This window comes from Branchiostoma belcheri, unplaced genomic scaffold, assembly GCF_001625305.1.
Source record: "Branchiostoma belcheri isolate BF01 breed outbred unplaced genomic scaffold, Haploidv18h27 scaffold39, whole genome shotgun sequence".
NCBI lineage: Eukaryota > Metazoa > Chordata > Leptocardii > Amphioxiformes > Branchiostomatidae > Branchiostoma > Branchiostoma belcheri.
In genome coordinates this window covers 2,503,825-2,512,824 of record NW_017804009.1, presented here as the reverse complement: position 1 = coordinate 2,512,824, position 9,000 = coordinate 2,503,825, and positions in this window count along the sequence as shown.

Below are 9,000 nucleotides of genomic sequence, written 5' to 3'. Positions count from 1 at the left end.
TGCTGCATGGTTATTGAGGTGGAATGCGCAGACCTGGGTCTTCCCCGGGTTGGCGTTCAGGAACCACGTTCTGTAGTACCCTGATAAGGACTCCAGGGCGTCTTCAAGTCGCTTCTCAATGACTTTAAAGCTTTTCGACTGGGTTGCCAGGCAGAGGTCATCTGCGTAGATGAACCTCCGGATGTTGTTGAAAGTCGGCTGGTCATTGGTATATATGTTGAAGAGCATCGGAGCTAACACTGAACCCTGGGGTAGGCCATTCTTCTGTGTTCTCCACCTACTGCGTTTTCCGTCCATTTCAACAAAGAATCGGCGATTTGTCAGGAGCGACTCGATGATACGGACCACCTTGGTGTTCTTGGTTATGCACATGAAGAAAATTTACCAACAGTCTGAGAGTGAGAGCACTAAATTATTTTTATTTTGCATATTTGTTTCCATTCCCATGGTAAGTGCAGGATATGTTGAGTAAAATATACTGCTACCCATGTAAAAATAAAGTATGGTTAATTTTTGCTTCTTTGCCAGCAACATGCCCTTCCTCCTCCTGCTCTGGGTGCAAAATTGCACATTCAAAATATTTTTAAGTGCAAATATTGAAAAACAGGTACACCCATATTAACATAAATTTACCGATATCGACATGTGAACTAATCTATTATGTCTAAACTTTATAATTCTTATATGTTTAATAACATAGCACATACTTATTTGTGTATACCTGACACTGATTTTGTTGTATACAGCCTACTTGACAAGCACCTCCTTGAAGTGCAGAACTGTGCACGAAAGGTGGAAATCTGTGACTGCTGGCTAAACGTCAGGCTACTGAGGTAAGTGAACTATTTCAGGCCTGTGTTGTCGCACCTGCATGGAAGTCAACATGGACTCATGGACCTATGGGTACGGCAGTTGCAAGAACTTCGTTTACCTACAAGGAAATGTGGATACGGTACATGTACCAGCTACTTCAAGACTGAGGTGGACAAAATGATTGGATAAAGACTGTGTACAAAGATTTCTTATCTCATCTGAAAGTAAAATTATTTTTATACATATGTATATTATGATATTTTTATATTGACTATCTTATTTGATATCACAAACTGATGTAGGTGCAAAATTGTTCCATTCACTGATTTACAATTATTGGTACATATAATTGCATGGCCACCAAACTGGACAATCCATTATGATTTTTACCAATCATGCTTGAAAATGCATTAGATGTTTGTTAATAAAATAAGCAGACTCTGTAAATGGACCCAGCAAGCCATTGCAAGCTAGATTGGAGTATTTGGAATCTTTCCAAATACTGCCTTTCGTATACCCCCAAAATAGTTACTCAAACAACTGGATATGATTTTGGAAATGGCCAGATGTTTCAGGTAGCATCATTTTGTGGGTGACAAAAGAGACTTGCAGGAGAAAGGCAGGTTTAGATGCACAAACTATATTGATATTACCTGGGTGTCTAACCATCACCAACATGTCTTTTGTATTTTAGGTAATTTATGAGTGTTTATTTTTTAATAACTTAAATAGGTATTGCATTGTTTGGCAAGGTATTTTCCATTGACAATTTTTAATGGATCAGGTTGATCAGATGATAAATGTAAAAATTATATATGATTACTTTTGAAGTTCTCTTCGAGTATTATTTTAGGGTTGAATGTCACAAGGTTTATAAACTTGCATGTTGGGGACAAAACCATGAAAGAGATTTTGAATAAAATTATTTACTTAAGTTAAAATACTTATTCTGTTAATAATACTCTTAAAAGTGAGAAAACAGGTTATTAACTGTTATATTCTAGAGTTAGAAATATAGAAGTGCATGTTCTATCATATACAATATTAATGAGAACTAGAAACATTTATATAACTTAGGTATATTGAAAAGCTAGGATAGGGAAAATGCTAGACTGCAGCTGTAATGTTCAAATTCCACATACACAGAACATCTGCAACATCACACAGCAATCTCCCTTCCCCTGGCACAAGAAAAACATCTCTACGCTCTACTTTCTTATCCATTTTACATCTCACAACACATCATTTATAGATCACATCTCATTATAACCGCCAGTAAATAATCCTTTTTATAGAGGCGAAAATGGCACCTTTTTTCAGAAAGCACTTGTTTGGTATGTGTGGATGAATGCTGCAATTTCTGCATCACAGTTTACCTCTCATTCACCCGATGCGAACCCATGCATCACAATGAATACACACACTACTCATGTAGGGTAGGGTGACCGTGTGCCTGGACACCGCAAGTGAGCGACTTTATTGGAAGAAAGTACAAGAACGAACGGGGTATGGTCAGAATGGACCGAAACTTGGACCGAAATGGAAACGTGTACAGAATGTGCTGTAAACTCAACGTCAATTGTTGACGAACTCAAGTGTGTCAAAAAGGCGGCCTGAATATAAGTCCGAAACAGAAAAAAGTACTGTAAACTCGTTCCAATGAATGATATAATGTCACAGTCAAATGCAATAATTTAAGTTTCTCATATATAAACTAGTAGCTATAACTGAAAGCATACAGGAAAAACATTTTTACCCCGTAATCAAAATTACTCCAATATTTTACAACTAAACTAGTTGTGTTGTCTGCCATCCACGCAACTCCTAAAAAATCATTCCATACATTGAAGCCAAAAAAATGGGGGACGTGCACCAGAGCCTTATGCAGAACAACAAACCGTTCTCTGGGGTTTCTAAGTACAAAGTACAAACATACAAAGATCAAACAATTCCATTTCTTATCTAATCAAATTATGCTAAGTAAATATCACCATGGCCAATCAAGGAAAGAAACTTATAAACAGTTTCTATTATTCATTATAAATGAATTGATTATAAATACAAAACATTGACCATAAAGAACAAAGACGTCATTTGCAGTGTTCAATTTTTATGACGTTTTGTTCTCCTTGGCATGATTCACGCTGAATTACATGGATATCTTCTTTCCACTCCATTCTTGGCTGCTGGATGAGATGGATTGCCTGAATAAAAAGACTTAAAAAGAAAAACAGGCAAATTCTAGTTCCACATTCACATTAGTACAGCAACCTTCCTGCACAATCTAAACACAATCAATTCAATGAACACAAAGTCCTGATCTTGACAAACCCTTAACTGCCCCTCAAAAAACTTGCGAAGTCCGGAGTCGAGGCAACACGTCGAATGACAGACTACTCCTCATGTCCCTAATATACCTCCCACCACACCTGGAGATCACTCCATGTCCACGTGATCTCTCACCTGTGTAAACACCTGTTTACGCAGAAACACAATTTCACGCTAATGACTGCGTCAAACGCTATCAATTGTGATTTTTCCAGCTCGAGAGTTTTTTTTTCTATTTTGGTGAAAACCTAACGCTCATAGACTTGTTTTGGCTGCCTGGTAGAGCTCTAAAAGCAATGCCATTGTTTTGTTTTTGGTGGTGTACGAGGGGGGGGGGTAGAGGTCATGATCTCAGTGTTTCCATGGATCGTACTTATTTTCGCTGGCCAAAATGTGACATTTTTAGACTAAATGGACAATTTGGAAGTTGGGCTACCCTTTCAATATGAGTTTACAATAGTTGAACACTCAAGTAGGTGATTTTTGACAGCTCAGTTCACCACCATTTATTTGTGGTTGTTCGCCATTCTTGCTACCCATAATGTAGCTACCTCGATGAAGGTTAGACATCCAGGTAATACAATACGCCAAAAAGCAGTTACTCAAGCAACTGGATATGATTTTGTAAATGGTCATTTGTTTCAGCTAGTATCCACTACATTGTAGCTTTCGTCATTGACTTTTTTTATTTTTCTATTTATTTTTTTTTTTTGGAAAGTCGAAAAGGGAACAAATGTCAGACAGGTCAAGACAAGATAATGCAAATTAGTCAGAAAGCTCTTGCAGAACAAGAGCTTTAAGTGTTGTCTGTTCTCGGGGCTGGGAGTGCCAAATCCTGGAGAGATCCACCAGTAGCCCCCCCCCCCCAGTCACTGACGAAAGGTAGTGGATACTAGCTGAAACATCTGACCGTTTCCAAAACCATATCCAGTTGCTTGAGTAACTGCTTTTTGGCGTATCATAATGTGAGAGCTGGCCCCGCTACTATGGCAACAAACTGATTTTGACAAGCGGACCAAAGCTAACAAGGCTAACGAATGCACGATCACACATCCCCTGTTTAGCTGCGCCACTCTGCGATAGTGTCTGTATTGCAGCATCGATGTTACGAGCAGCACAATTATTATCTTCGCCAAGAGGGTTATGTTTTCAGAGGCGTTCGTATATATGTATGTGTGTGTGAGTGTGTGTGTGTGTGTGTGTGTGTGTCCGTCTGTGGACACGATAACTTGAGAAGGCTTGAATAGATTGTTTTGATGCTTGGTATGTGGGTTGGTCTTGATGAGACCTCAAAATGATTAGATTTTGGAACCCTAGCGGCTTGTTATGGTACTGCAGCTGAACTTTCGGTTTTGATATCTCATGATTTAGACATGCTACGGAGACGAAAGTTAAATGGTAGATAGCTCTTGTGCTGGGGTAGAAGTGACGTGAGTTTGGGCCCCCAGCGGCTTGTTCCAGAACTGCAGGGCTATCTGTTTGAAACTATTCAAAAGAGGATACCTCAAGAACTGGTTGACGGGTCGTCGTGATTTTTTGTATGTAGGTAGCTTACGTGATGCCTAATATGATTATGTGACAATTGTGCAAATTTGTATGTAATTTGCATAATTTATGTGAAAATTCTATAAATCAGCTGCGTTCCATGATAGGACTATTGAAGCTTGTGAGATTGGTAATTCAGAACGAGAGAAACACAAGCAGATATTTATTAAGTAAACGAAGAGTTAATTTGCATAATTAATGAGAAAATGTTATAATTCTGTAATGATAGCTGCCTGGAATTTAATACTTGTGGTATTTGAAAGTTCAATGAAGGTGGACATCATTGAACATAATGATTTCAAATATAATTTATGAGAATGCCAGAATGGCATTGTTTATTAATATAATACTGTGTTTTTGTTGAGAGTATGATAAACTCATATAATTCATAAAAATGAGGATACTATTTGTTAAATCAGGGGGAATAATCTATAATTTGTCAGTCATAAGGATTAACATCATTTGGCAAAGGTATGAGATCGGGGAACTCTAGTTCGTACTGTTACAGTTAGGCTCCATTCTACCATTCTTAGGAAATTGCTTGAAATCCCCTTTCAGTCTTGCTGGCATGCTACTAGTAATTTCTCAATAGGATCTGCACTAATGACCTCCATGGAGCTACCTCCATTGAGTTAAAAAAATCAGTCGTAGGTCTGCACTAATTACCTCCATTGAGCTACCTTCATGGAGGTAGCTCCATGGAGGTAATTAGTGCAGACCCCTCTCTAATGTCTTTGGAAGAAAGGTACAGAAATATGTACACTGCAGTGTGAAAGTATACCGATCTCTGGATCACACATTAGCACGACTCGGACCATTACCAACTCGGGGATAATTAGTGGCAGGCACTGCTTAAGGTGAATCTAATTACGTATAATTTTCAAAGTATCCGTCCGACTTTTAATTGCTTTGCTACAAAATACAATTATGGTCTATTAAAGTGAGAAATCTTTCAGAGTCAAAATCAACTCAGATTTTTATTTTCTCTTGTCTAAAAGTGATACATGACTTTTATTTCAAACAGGCAAATATGAATCGTTGTAATTCTAGATAAAACTCTATATTCCACTGTGTCTACGTCTGAAATAGAATTGCAATTGCCAAACTTGCTTTCTCTCCTCCAAAATTAAAAGAAACTTCGGACTTATTCTTGCCAACTTTTCTTCAACTTTGACACTGCCAATCGCAATAAGAAGGGCATTGCGTGACTTCACCTACACATGAAGTCATAAAGGTAATAAACATATGCATATTCAATTGGCACAGCACTTGCGCCAAAGGGTTATACAGATGCATATACAGAAGGTGGTGTGTTACCCCGAAGGGCGGTTTTACTGGCTATACAGTTAAATAATTATACAGAAGCTAGTGTGCTATGCTTAAGGATGGTTATGGTCTCATAACACAGTATTTATGGGTGAATCCTGTAGTCAAAAGTAGTCCGGGCACAAAGTAGTGCGGCAAGGAACTTGCAAAAGATGCCGAGATTGTTTCGTGCAGGATAGCGAGGTGAAAACTATGCTGAGTTGTAGAGGAATGCATCGGGTTTAACACCGTATAATTTTAATTAGGATGTTTGTTACAACCTCGTCGGCTGCAGTTCACATGATTCCCGCAAAGAGACAAATGTGCTTTATGGAAAAACGGGCCGGCAAACTTGAGCTGATTTTCACATATTTTGTAGGGTGTAACCTTAACCCAAACATATTGAAGTTTTGTAACTTTCTTGTGTACCCTACTACACATTTTATGGCGACAAACTTTCTTACTTTGGGCTCCTTAACTATAGAAGTCCCCATTGGTCAAAAACTGTGTACTACTACTTTATACCAGCTGTACAGATACAAAAGCTGGTTTCTATGAGAAACAGGTCGTGAATTGATACAGCCACATTAGAACTTTCAAGAATGTTCTTCGCGTGAAAGAACTTCTGTCTAATCTCCAAGCAGATCTTTTGGTGGCAAGACAGTATCCATTGGCCAGAGGAGTGTCCATTAGCCACCGAAGATCTGCCGGTACTCGAACAGGGAGGAGCACTTCTTTTCAAAAATGGTGTTGCTGCCCCTCCTTGTGCCCCTATTAACAGCTATCAAAAATTTGTTGTGCTAAGATTTTTACAAGCAGTTTATGGCTTGAATCTGGGACAAATGCAGTCACCCGCGCACATCTCAGTGGGAGTTCTCGCCTAACCCTGTCCAGATAATACTGTATGCTGGTACATAGTATGCTGGCTGAAACATAGAAATGTCAATAACTGGGGTCCTTGTGGTTCAAAACTGCAGATATCACAAAACATATGTTGAACATTCTTTTCCTTTAGTTAAGCTGTCCAAAATAACAGTTGGTGAGGGGACCCATAGAAAGACTTCCTGTAATGCTCAACCAGCTGGCCCACTAGGAGGGCAAGAGCCTTGCCTGGTGGTCAGGGCAATAAACTACTTGGCAAGAATATTTTGATCAGGCAACAACTAGGTGTTAATAGCCTTTGACGTTTCGACTGCAGGCAGATCTTCGGTGGCTAATGGACACTCCTCTGGCCAATGGATACTGTCTTTCCACCAAAAGATCTGCTTGGAGATTACTTCTGTCTGCGAGTGGTACAAAAAACTGTAGATTATCTTCGTATGGAAACTGAAAACATTACTACCAAATGTACAGCGCTATTTTATTACTCCGCGAAGGAGGTCAGGACCTCCGGACGGAGTGTTGTAATCGGCTGATTTTTCATGTTCGCAGTCAAAACACTGGGTTCTCTTTGTGTAATCGGCACGCAATTTTATACGCCGTTTGCGGGCATGCCCGTGTTGATGCACGAATGTGTATTTTTGCCGTTGCTGCTTTCGCGGTCAATGTAATATCGCAGACGCACCCCTACAATTACGAGGCGAATTGGAATGGTCCAGAAAAACGCGTTGTTTGGAATAGCAGTGGGGTTCAAAAAAGTTCATGCAGATACGGGGTGGTTTTTATAAGTGGTTCCAGATGTTTTTGCCCATGGTTAAGAGATGCCAAGTTTTTTGGAAGATGTTCGCAGCCAAAACGCATTCTTCCGTACGTCGCATTTCTGTGTAATTTCGCATGTGGTGTTGCATTATGTCCGGGATGATGCACGTCTTTTTATTTTTACCGTAGCTGTTTTGATATTGGAGTAAATGCTTATTTTCGAAACATCCCCATTTCTTTGAAATGGTTTCGTCCGTTTATGCAACTGTTACTGCGCTAATGACGACCAGTCGCGCTGTCCTGATACACCGCGAATGTGCGAGTGTTCCCTGTAGACAGTCCCGGGAGTCATTTTTTTGCACATTCCAGGAGCCAAACCAAAATACGTTCATGAACCGAGTCCAAAAAACCGAAACGTGAAAATCGGATGATCGGACCTGATGTACATTTCTCTTTCTATAGATTGTACACACAATACACACATCTTTAGATAATCTGGCCATGGCAGGTTAAAAAAAAGTAACCCTGAATCATACTAGATTAGCGTAAATGCATGTTAATGCGTTCAAAACAAGAAAAAATTGTTTCCGGGTATTAATCTCTTGAATCACGGCGCTGAATATTGACGCAAAAATATTTCGGGCATCGCGCGCCCTTCCCGCGTCACGTGTAGGCATCTCGCATCTCTGATTGGTTGTTGCGTCTTAAGATGACTGAGCCGACGCGCGTTTAAACAATTTTTCTTTGTTCGATTTATCACACTTCACAGAGAATTGTCGCCAATGGCTACTTCTTTTTGTTGCAATATATAATACTTCACGGAGAATTGTCGCCTATGGCTTCTTGTTTCCATTCTATTCAGTATTTCTCCAATGTAAAACAAAATACTAGGAACATTTGGAAAAAATCTAAACCAATGCTATATTGAATCATCAATCTTGAATTTTCAAAAATAGTTTTTTTTCATGATAAAGTCTAAAATACATTGTAAACATACTAAAGACTTTCATCTAAACCTTTTTTAAAAGAAATGGAAGTATTGATGAAATTTTAAGGGAAAAAAACTGTATGTACCTGTTCTAATGATATGGTCCGCCATCTTGGATTTTGGCCAATGACATCATCAAATTAGCATAAATTATGCATATTTCATGATAAAATTTACATAAAATTATATGGGATGTTATTGATATTAGAAGCCATGAGTAAGTTGACATAAAACCCATAAAATTCTATTGCTGAAACAAAAATTACTACATTTAGCAAAAAATGCCTCTCAGAAACCCGTTGCCATGGCAAGAAAAAAAATATTATCTTATTACAATGATAAAAAATTGTTGCCAACAATATTCTAGGAAAAGTCACCAAGTT